Consider the following 12,297-nt stretch of genomic DNA (forward strand, 5'->3'; position numbering starts at 1 on the left):
TAAGGAGTGGAAGAAGGTATTAAGTTGAAAATTTCAGGGGATGTTGACGAGCTACAGGAAGGTAGCAAATAAACATACAGAAGATACTAATATAAATCAATAAATAAATATTGAAACGATTAAAAATTAAATTGAATAAGCGCTGAAACATAAAACAATCTGCTCTAACGGTAGAAGCTTAAAGCCTCCTGCGTCATTTGCGCTTTACTGAAAACGAATTTCATTATAATTATTTTCTTTTATGCTTACAAAACGGAAAATAAAATGAAGAGAAATAAAATAAAATCTTGAACTGCTGAACTGTTTGAATCTTGAACAGTGAAATAAAATCTTGAACTGCTGAACTGTTTGAATCTTGAACAGTGAAATAAAATCTTGAACTGCTGAACTGTTTGAATCTTGAACAGTGAAATAAAATCTTGAACTGCTGAACTGTTTGAATCTTGAACAGTGAAATAAAATCTTGAACTGCTGAACTTTTACTAATTAATACCATTATGCACCAAATCTACAGTTTTATTTTATTGTTTCATTTCAAAGGACTGTTCAAGACACATATAGTTTACAAAGCCTTTTTTTAAGTGATTTTTATTTGTTTTAAGCTTGATTCGCATATTGAATTTAAGTTTTACTCGTTTTAAGATTTATTTATCCATTTATATTAGTACCTGTTGTATGTTTGTTTGATTTGATTGTTTATACAATATCTGTTCGTTTTGGGCTTCATTTATCCTTTAATAGTAATTTCTTGACGTTTTGAGTTAGAATTATTATAGAAATTTATTTCTGCTGCTCTTAAGTTTAATATGGATATTTAATTTTCTTTAAAAACTTCTGTTTTGGAATTAAAAATATTAGTATTACCAAATGAGTGGCAAAAAATATTGTTGATAATAGTTTTCCTAACCACGTTCGCAGCATGTCAAATAGTTGCTTTTGTATCAAAAGTGTGATCTTAAAATCAATGAAGAACACTGATCATCCATAAATCTTAGCTCTTTTAACGACAGGCATTACTGAAATGCTGCTCTGGCGCGATAAATCGGTATCAGGAATTGGAAGGAACACTTGATATATCGAAAGACTGAAAAATAAAACCTTCAAATATTGAACAAGAATTTAAAACTTTAGAACAAGCATAAACATTCAAAACACAAAACTATATTCGTATCTGAAATTAACTGACAGGCCTTTTCATGAAGAAGAGAAGGTGGTTTTAATAGGGATAGGAAAGTATTCATCCAAACAATAGAACAGTAATTTATGTACGGCTAAGTGAGAGAAATATAAAGAAGCTTTAGAATACATCCAGGAAAAATGTACCTTAGCGCACGTATCATGCCTAAGTTTCTTGACACTTTTAATCGGAGAAGGTTAATATGGTTCTTAAATGAAACATTCTCACCGACAAGGATTCCTAGAAACCTAAAAAATATATTCTATGATCTTGAAATAATACCTTTAGAACTAGGAATAATAATCAAACCAAGAAATTGCAAGCCAATTCTGGAAAAAAAGAGACTTGGAAACATTTAGAGCGAGACAATTTGCTTCAAACCACTCATAAGCTCTGTCCGTCATATTTGAAGATTTATTATCAAATTATTTTGATCCCCCTCGGCACAAACAAGCGTACTATCATCACCAAATGGAAAAAAAATCATCATTTTTTTTAACACTCTCCAATTTTCCACAGTATATATATATATATATATATATATATATATATATATATATATATATATATATATATATATATATATATATATATAACGAAAAGAGAAATCATCAATGCAACAGCACAAACACATTATATATATATATATATATATATATATATATATATATATATATATATATATATATATATATATATATATATATATATATATATATATATACATATATATATATATATTCTTTGTTATAAAAAACCTTTTGTTGCTGCTTATTTTTTGAGCAAACCAACTAGGGTAGACTAGGAAGTGAGGCGTCCTAGCCGAGCGGTTCGCGCCCGAGATTTAAAATCCCTCGTCCGTGTGGACAGGGCTCCAAGTCCTTGTGTAGCTGGTTATTTGTTTTGGAAAGGCTATCAGTGATGTAACTCTGCAAGCTCAGTCAGAGTCGAGCCGGCTCAGATGAGTACCTGGAGAAATCTGGAGAAAAATAGGAAGTGTTGGATAATTTATTCCCCCGGCCACATATTACACTCCCAGCCGGAGGCAGTGATTTAGGCTACGCAGACCAGCATGCGATTTTTTTTCAAGGTCACATTTTGGTAGTTGAAGTTTGCGAGAAATAAAAAAAAACACAAAAATTCCTATCAAATAACAATTTTATAATTATTCCTAAAAAAAAGAAATTTGTAAGTTATGACTAATAAGTGAACTATTCCTAAGAATAAGTGATCACATTGTCAGAAATTCTAATTAAAGAAAAATTCTTTCTGATACACACTTCGCCATTATTCCTAAAAATAAGTTATTTGTGAATTATTGTGATTAATAAACTATGAGTGACATTTGAATTATTCCTAAAACTAAATGACCATAGAGTGAGAAATTTTAACAATTTATTTTTATCTATTCAATTTTTACTTATTCCTAAAAATAAAGGGTTACCGAAATATTGTGGCTAGTGAATTATGAGTTATAAATGAGCTTTGTCACTGTAAGAAACTTTTAAACAGAAAACGTCATTTCACACACATTTTACAATTATTCCTAAAAATAATTGGTGGTGAATTGTGATTGGTAAGAAAATTAACCCTATCACAGATTAAACTGTGAGAAGTTTTAACAAAAAATTGTTATCTCATACAAATTTCACAATTATTCCTAAAAATAAATGATTAGTGCATTACTGTGATTAGGAAATTATGAGCGACAAATAAATTAGTCCTAAAAAATAAGCGGCCACATTGTGAGAAATTTTAACCAAAAAGAAAATGCTATTCCATATACTTATTACAATTATTCTAAAAAATGAGTGAGACCGGAATTATTGTGACTAGTAAATCATGAGCGATACGTAAAATACTCCTAAAAATAAGTGATATTGTCAGAATCATTACATTAAAATAAGTTGTAATTATGTCTAAAAATAGGCAGGCATTCAACTGAATCTCCTTATACAAATTCCAAGATAATATGATAATTTATTATACTAGGAGTCTATTCATTCTGAAAGTATTAATCCGAAAATTATCCCTTACATTCGCGTTTATGGGTTTTGTATAAATATACCAAGGTGTCAAAAACTATTCGTTTGAACCCCCTTGTGGATTAACCATCGAGTCAGTCTACACAAGCTACTAAACTCAATAGGGCTTTTCGCACCGAACAAGAGGGTGTACCTTATTCTTTTGTCCAGAATTCAATAGAGGAGGTCGTTTATATGCTTCATCGTATTGTTGAAAGTTTGTTTCAAAGCAAAGCGATTCAGATCTAATATCCCTGCTGGGCTTGGAGAACAGGATTTAGGATCCTAATGATAGAGTTTTAGATCATAATTTCCGGATACTATCTTTGGATTCAACACCTTTTCTTGTGATAGACAATCATTAGTACTATTCTTGTGCTAATGCTAGTTCATGGATGTAACGAGATTTGTGGTAAAGACGGTAATAGGTAAATTTGCTGCTGAGTGGCTAAAGGGGTTAGAGAGGGGTGGGCTGATTATATTCAGAATTGTCTGAATGGAATGTCTGAATAGATTATGAAGGCTTGTTCGTTCATTTTAATGTCAGTAAAATTTAAGAATTTCGTATAAATACCTACATAATATATTATTCTCTCCAGGTGCTCTCCGGGTATTAGGCTTTACAATTGCATGCTGACTATGAGCTCTTAAAAGCACAAGTGTCAACTTTATTTTTATTACTAAATAAGTAATTCTAATGCCTGGGATTCAGCTCCACATGGTTTTGACAAAAAAGTTCCAAGTACCAAGGATATTAAAACAAAAAACAAAGTTGACCTTCTGGATCCTTGTTAAGTCTGTTCATGACCAAAGACCTCAAGTATCTTAGATTTTTCTTCTGGTTGCTTCAAACTTATGAAGTTTTTAGGGCAGTGCCACGTTTTATTCAGGATTGCCACGATGAACCATCACAATAAACAGCAAAACATATTAATTAAATTTTACAAGGTTTTTTGTTCATAAGAATTCATCCATTTACGATCTGTTAACTCCAAAAAGAACTACACATTCAAAGAAAAGCTAAAAATTCTTCAGCTGTTTGGTACTATATATTATTGGCTTATTTTTACCAACATTTCTTTTTTTCAAATTTAGTGCCTCCTAATACCATGGAAACATTTGAACATGATTTTTTTTTTTCAAATTTAGTGCCTCCTAACCTGATGCTATGGAAATATGTTTCACTAGAACTGAAATCCCGAGTTTTTTTCTAAGCTCAAAAGGTAGCCATGATCGTGTAGGTTTTCGCTTAAGCGTTTTAAACTATCAAGTTCTTTATTATTCTTTAACTATACATATTTAAAACTATTCACATAATATCCCCGGCAAGGAGACTGGCTTGAAAGCCGGGCGACAATACAAACAGTAAAAACAAACAAACCCAGAAGGAACGGATGTCATCACACTTCTCACTCTATCTCACACCAAAAAACAAATGCCGAAAAACATTTATTAAAATTATTATCAATATTTATCCGATAGCTGAAGGGCCGGGAGCGACTCACAGATTAATATTTACTAATTAGCAGAGCTTTGATTTTAGTTTTTAATGTTAATAGCGATAGACTCTGATCAAAAAAAGATTCATATGCGTTCCCATAATTCATTTCATTTTCATTTTCCTTGGTACCAGAGCAGTTCCTAGGGTAGGTGGCACCCGGAGGAAAATATGTTACATCCACCCTTTCTCGACTGAAATGTAAGCAAAAAAAGCAAAATCAAATTGAAATATTGGATCGAAGTGGACAGCCTTCCAGCAACGGCGGTCTCCACAGCCTTGGTGCCTGATGCAGATTACTCCGGTCGCCCCCCCCCCTCTGAACGGCTGTGCTTGTAGCTTTAAAAAAGATTGTTGCTGTTTTCAACCTTGAACATATCTTGTATGCTACACCTTCCTAGAAGATATTCACTAAAACTAGTAAAGCAAAAGTTCTTTCAATTGTTTTTCTGTTTCACCATTTATTTCCCCAACTTACCAAAGTGGACACACGACTCAGGAGTGATTAATAGACATTTCGCAGCAAACTCAGAATTCACTATTACAAAACTTAGTGAATGGATTTATAATTGAGCTATCGATTCTTTTGTTTGTAGGGTAGACTTAGCCCTCATGCCATTGTCTTTGTTCTGTTGATATGTATGTTCACTTATTTGTCTTTACTTTTTTCATTATTTTTATGCGCTTGTAGACAGTTTTTCAAGTAAATTAGATTAAACTACAACATATTTTGAAAAAGAATTAAAGTTGAAGACTGTGAAACATCCTATCCGTCTGGACTTAACACTAAACGGAAAAAATAAAAATAAAATATTTTATTGAAAGAAAATAGCCCAAAAACACTTTCAGAAGTAAAAATAGCCTCAGAATTTAGAGACATGTGAAATCGAACTAACATTCTTTCAGCATCTGCATCATCATTTAAGCCTACTTTAAAATATGAAAAAAAAAATTGTTTTGGAAATTCCTTATTTGTTGACAGTTACAGGGGATTTTCCGCCATCCCATAGTTCGCTAACAATGTTAGCTAACAGGCATTTGTTTGGACAGCAGAAACAGAATTGTTAGCTTACAGATATATTCTGCTATAAATTCTCCAACAAATATTCAATTTGTTAAAGATTTTCTCTAACAATGCTAGCTAAAAGTTTTTAGTTGGACTGCAGAAACACTATTGTTGGGAAAATTGTTAGCTAACAGTTTTTTGTTTGGACGGCGGAAAAACCCCTTGCATGACCCTATCACAAATTATCAAAGCTGCACCATTAAGGCCTTGAAAACCCTACCAACTTCTTAATTTACTTAGTAAGCTACTTTATAGGCTAATAGCTTTATCACTAGCATTCTTTTGCTTAATATAATAGCTGTTGCAGGCTCTGTTAAACATGGAGATCTGTCGAAAAATTCAGTAACGTCAGTTGGGGTGGGTATTCACCCCCCTTTTGATTTTTCTGTTCCTTTTTTGGTATGAAAATTGTTTTTTTTATTGCAAAATTGAAAAATAACCAATTTCCCCCAGATTAAAAAAAACACATTTTACACCCTCCCTCCCTAATTTTTTTGAATTGATACCACTGGGCAAAATATTCTTCCAGTCAAACTCTTAGCAGCAATAAACCAAAAGTGGTCTACACAGTGGACTTCCTTAATAATAAAAACAGAAGCTTAACTAAAGTAACTTTTAACCAAAAAGAACAGAAAAAACTAAACTTCACCAAATAAACTAAAAAATAAGATTATCATGACGATAATGATATATTCTATGTCGCAGTAAATCGACAAATCCAGCCAATTGATAAGGTAAGCCATAATTAATCAAACCTCAGGTAAATATTTAGTAATTTTTTATATTAGTTTATATGTTTTATGTATTTTTTATGTATTCATATATTGAAATGAAATACTTAGTTTCTTATAATCAAGTTTAATTTTCACGTAGCAATGCTTCGAGAATGATAATCATCACTGGACAAATGGACCCTCGAAATATTTATCTGGAAGGATCTGGAATCATGAAATATTAAAAATTAACTATAGGGATGTTTGGTCCAAATTTGATTTGGGTTTAAATCAAATCTCAGTGGACTAGAAAGTGAATAAACATGAATGATAGTAGAAGTAAAGAAAACTTTGATTAAATTAAAACTAATGTATTTTATATGTTTGAATCAGTATGAAAAGCAGATTACTTTGATATAGGTTAGGCCTAATCTGGGATTTAAAACGCTTCACTCCTGGTAGTTCCATCTTTCGTAAATTTTTAAGAGTTTTTCCTTCACCGGGTCTTGATAAAAACACCATCAGATTCCGAGTTTTGTTAAAATTCTTATTCCGATTTCCGGATTCTGGAATTCGATTCCAATACAGATTCCGAGTTTGATTTAAAAAAAAGTAAAACTCGTAAGTGTTTAAATAACAAGTGTTAAAAAGTCACCCATCGAAGGTAATTAGCATAAGAAAACGCGAGGAAATTGAGAAAAAGGAGTGAAAAAATCACATAACAGGGTTCAAACTTAACGAAAACTTGAAATTTAAATTGAAAATGGACGAGAACCCGAAAGTGGAGGTTGCGAACTTTCATCTACGATTGTGACAAAGGTTTAACTTAGAGAAAGATAAAGAAAGATTCCTTGAGAAAGGCTGGATGGTCGTTTTTTTTTATACTGGGGCAATTGCACCGATCACTTGATCGGAGCTCTGATGCTCTTTTCAGTTACAAAAAGGAGTGGTTTCTCTGTTTTGCTGAGACAGATACAGAGCTTGGAGATAAGAGGGACAACTATCTATTTATGATTACCACAAAACAATATTAGATACGGACAACCATTTATAAAACCTTTTTTTTTCCGAAATGAAAGTAAATAGTAGAAATCAAAAGTTTAAGACAAATTATCCTATCAGAAGTAATATATTTTTAATTATGTGAATAATCCAAAATTTATCCTTCATCGTCAACATCTATTTTCTTTAAATTAAAATATTTTTTTTTCTTCATTTTGATGGCAACGCTGGGACTTTTCAAATGCGGACCCGATTGGGCCCAATCACTCCAATCGCTTTTTATCTGGCCCTACTCCTCATCTACATTACCCTGTAGATCCTCTGTTTGAGGTCAGCTTACTGACGGTAAAAATAAGATCAGTGCTTTGGCACGCGGTTCGGGTCTCTTTGGATCTAAAATCGGGGTAGTAGCTTGCTAATTTTGGTATCAAAGAAATTAGTAGAAAAATCTATAAAGAAATTTAGGTATCGTAATAGTCCATATCAAAGGCGTATTCAGGATTTGTATTCGAGTAGGGGGTGAGGTCGGCTTACGTAGAAACTTTAAAAGCGCACCAACAATTTGTTTATATGCATTTTATTACATTTTATCGTCAAATAATGTTTTATTTTTGGGGTGGGGGGTCAAACCGTTTAAACTCTCTGGATTCAGCCTTGGCCCATATATCGGATACCGGTAAGATCATAACTTTCAAAAACTGCTTTGCTTGTGAATCATTAGTCAGTAATGTAGAGGAAAGAGAACAGGGAACAAATATGGCTTATTTACTACCCTATTCCATAAAAATAAAAAATACGAAGTCATAAGGATTAAAAATTTTGCCTTTTGCAAAGTATTCGTCGTTTTTTTTATCGAGTATAATCGCAGAATAAAACTCTCAGGGGCCCCACTCCTCGAACACCCATTAGGAGGTGATTCGTAATTACACCCCTGGATTTTGAAAACTATCTTTTTATTTCTAAATCGGAAAAGCTACCATTCTAAATTTGGAGGAATATCATTTTTGTATTTGGAAAAAATGTAAAAAATCCTTGCCCCGATAGTATTTTCGTGAATTTTCGTTAATTTTGTTTCGTGAATTTTCGTTTCGATAGTATTTCGTGTATTTTCGTGTTACTACTGCCGAGTACTAAATTTAAGAAAATTTTAGTATGAAATCCAATTTATTAGATTTTTTTAGAGCACCAGAACTAGCCCGCTACTAGCCCGACCTTAAATACCTTTGGGTTAGAAAATTAACAAACAGCTGCCCTGATTTCAGATCCCAAAGAGCACCAACCCGGGTACTGTAGACCCTATTTCTGGGAGAACTTTTTAGCAGATGGGATTTGGCTGTTACCTCTGAAGTGCAGAAGTTCTAGATCTCACTTTTTGGCTTAGCAGTAACGATTTGCGTTTTTCTCTATCTTAGAGTACTAGTAAGAAAGAGATTTAATTCACCCTTGTTATTTCTTAGTAATTGAATCTTCATCAAGTCTTTCCCGTTCCTACGGTCCTAATCCCTTTTTAATTGTCACTTCTTTTGTGCTTGTCTTATGTATCCCTGTTATTCCCAGGCTGATTATTTGTGATCTACTCTGGAAACTGTCCCTTATCGTAATAAATTAGGAGGGATAGGTAATTCCAAAGCCCCAAGGAGCTTAAACCATCAGTCAATTAGTGAACTGATTTCCAGTTTACTTTGTAATCCAGTTTGTTTTAGTCGTTTATAACTAATATGATCGGAGTTTGTCGTCTGAGATACATGCAGATAAAAAACTATGGAAGAAGAAATAATTGCCTTAATGCTCATGTAAAAAGATTAAGAATTTTGATAAATCTGATCAAAAAGCTGCTTAAATAATTGGAAGTTTCAAAGTTGATGTCACCACTATTGCTCAAAATCGAAACATACTCTCTATAAGGAGACTTCTAGGTTTCTAGATTAACTTCTGGCAACCCTGCTGATGGTAGCTTTATTAAAGCTTGCTGATTCGGGGGACAGAGATAGCCTGGGCTGGTTTTCTCTGGAATTTTAGAGAATCTCCAGTTATTGTGACTATTTAAGCTCCTTAGTTTCTGTGCATTTGTTGCTCAGAATTTGAGTTTTTCATTTAATTCAATGTAACTTGCAAATGGAGAGATGAATTTCGATGACAATTGAATAAAGATGCCTAAGAGTATGATATGCATTGAAACTGGGATGGAGACCCAAGCTTAATTAGGGTGAGGGGGAGGAGGATTTAAGTGCTAAAAAAGTTGAGCTTTTGCTTGCGAATGAAGTAATGGAGCTCAATGAAAGTCAAGCCAAAGATGTCAAAACCACAAGACAAATAATGTTTGGAGATGAAGACCGTAGCTTAATTAGGGGGAGGAGGCATTTAATTCAGTGTAACTTGCGAGTGGAGTACCGGACAGCAATGAAGATTGAACCAATTATGCCTAAGACCATGACAGCCATCAAGTTTTTATATGAAAACCCTAGCTCAAATAGAACGAGGGGGAGTGAGTTTTAAGTGCTGAAAAAAGTCAAGCTTTTTGTTTAATTTAATATAACTTGTGAATGGAGGAACGGATCCAAATGAAAGCTAGACCAAAGACGACCGTCACTCGAAACAAAATATTGTTGTACATCACGTTCTTTTGCAGTGGTTGCTGGCCAACAGTTTCAATGTTACATAGATTCATACAGCCCTCCATTTTGATCAAAAGCCATATGTAAAAACATTTATTGACCCCTTTGTCAGCAAGCGATCTAAGGGAAAAAGCGAAGGCTGATTAGGAGAAACTCATTTTAAATTCAGCCGTGGGTAAGATGTGTGAGAGTCTGCACAATAGGAGCCGTTTTGACGTTTTAACCTACCCAAAAGAATATGCCCGAATCAGTGCAGATCCAAATTTCTAATCATTTGAGTCCCGTTTGAAGTTTATACGGCCACCTCTTCCATAAAACCATATATGCTCCAGGGGCACAAGTTATAACCCTTCCCCTAGATTGAGGGGGGAGGGGTGTGTAAACCCCGAAGTTTCTGTTATCTAACCGTTGGACTATCTCAAAGAAAATGCCTATCTCGAATTGATTGGATGCATTTACGGAAGAGAGGGTTTTTGGGGGGCATGCCCTCTGATCACTTTTGACTCTAAAAAAGGCAAACTATAACTTTCAATTTCCAATCAAATGAGCTATCTCTGCAGTTTTATACCCACCCCTTGCACAAGAACCTTATATGCCTTTGGGGCATAACTTAAAACACTATTTTCTCGGCTCTGTGGGGTTGTGTCGACCCCATAGTTTTTGCTATCTCATGTTTGAACTATTTTTAGCAGAATGGTTATCTCGAATTTTTATAGGATGGGTTTGGGGCAAAAAGGGCGTGTGGGGTGGTGGGCGGTATTTGCCCTCCAATCTCTTTTGATTCTTAAAAAGTGAAACTAAAACTGTCAATTTCTAAGCAAATGAGCCCCCTCTGAAGTTCATACGACCACATACGACTATCATAAGAACCATATATGCCCCCTAGGGCATAAATTACAACGCTTGCCCCTGGGTCCTGAGGAGTTCTGTCGATTCCAGAGTTTTTGTCATCTGATCTTTGAGCTATTTAAAAACAATTATTGGATGTATTTTGGGATATATGGGTCTGGGAGGGTAGGTGCCTCGAATCACTTTTGACTCTTAGAAAGGGCACTATAGCGTCAGATTTCTAATCAAATGAGCCTCCTCCGAAGTCTATACGACCACTCTTTCTATATGGAGGGGCTCTGGGAAAAAACCTTGGATCCTTATGGCCTTTGCGTTCGTGGGGGAAAGCTGGTTGCCATCGGATCACTTTTGACTCTTTAAAAAGAAAGTAGAATTTTGTATTTTTAATCATTTGAGTCCCCTCCGAAGTTTATGGGACCACTTCTTCCATAAAAGCCATATGTGTCCCTGCGACATCAGTTACAACCCTTCACATGGGTCTGGGGGGGAGGGTATATTGTCCCCGAAATTTTTGTCATCTGAGCTTTGGACTATTTGAAATAAAATAGCAATCTCAAAATTTTGATCAGATACATTTGAGGAAAAGAGGGTATGGGGGGGGTACCTTCCCTTGTATGAGAACCTTATATACCCCCGGGACATAGTATACAACACTTGTCCCCGGGTTCTGGGGAGCTGTGTTGTCCCTGGAGTTTTTGTTACATGATCTTTCGTCTATTTTGAAAAAAATGCTGTATAAGAAATTCGATCGGACGTATTTGGAGAAAAGAGGCCTTGGGGTGGGTGGACTAGTTGCCATGGGATCACTTTTGGCTCTTAAAAAATGAATAGATCAATCAGCGTCTAATCATTTGACTCCCCTACAAAGTTTTTGCGACCAACCCTTCCACAAAAACTTTACATGCCCCGGGGAATAAGTTACAACCCTTTCCCTGGGGGGAGGGGGTATGTTGACCTCGAATTGCTTGTTAACTGATCATTGGGCTATTTCAATTAAACTGGCTATCTCGAAACTTTGATCGGATGTATTTGGGAAATAGAGGCTTGGGGTGGGTGGGATAGTTTCCATGGGATCACTTTTGGCTCTTAAAAAGGGAATTAGACCTTTCATTGTCTAATCATTCACCCCCCCCCAGCTTTTGTGACCACCTCTTCCACAAAAACTTTATATGCCCTGGGGAATAAGTTACAACCCTTTCCCTGGGGGGGGGTATGTTGACCCCGAATTGTTTGTTATCTTATCGTTGGACTATTTCAATTAAACTGGCTATCTCAAAATTTTGATCAGATGTATTTGGGGAAAAGAGGGTCTGGGGGGATAAATGCCCTCCAATCACTTTGACTCATAAAAAG

General features: G+C 34.6%; 1 long non-coding RNA gene across 1 annotated transcript in view; it reads right to left on the minus strand.

Annotated features, from left to right (window-relative positions):
* Positions 1-236: 236 nt before the first annotated feature.
* The window catches only part of LOC136038261 (uncharacterized), an 84,493-nt gene continuing 72,432 nt past the window's right edge, over positions 237-12,297 (minus strand). Inside the window, exon 4 of the long non-coding RNA XR_010620163.1 lies at positions 237-442. This is a non-coding gene — a long non-coding RNA (uncharacterized LOC136038261). The remainder of the gene's footprint in view (positions 443-12,297) is intronic.

Source organism: Artemia franciscana, chromosome 17 (assembly GCF_032884065.1).
Source record: "Artemia franciscana chromosome 17, ASM3288406v1, whole genome shotgun sequence".
In the NCBI taxonomy this organism is placed as follows: domain Eukaryota; kingdom Metazoa; phylum Arthropoda; class Branchiopoda; order Anostraca; family Artemiidae; genus Artemia; species Artemia franciscana.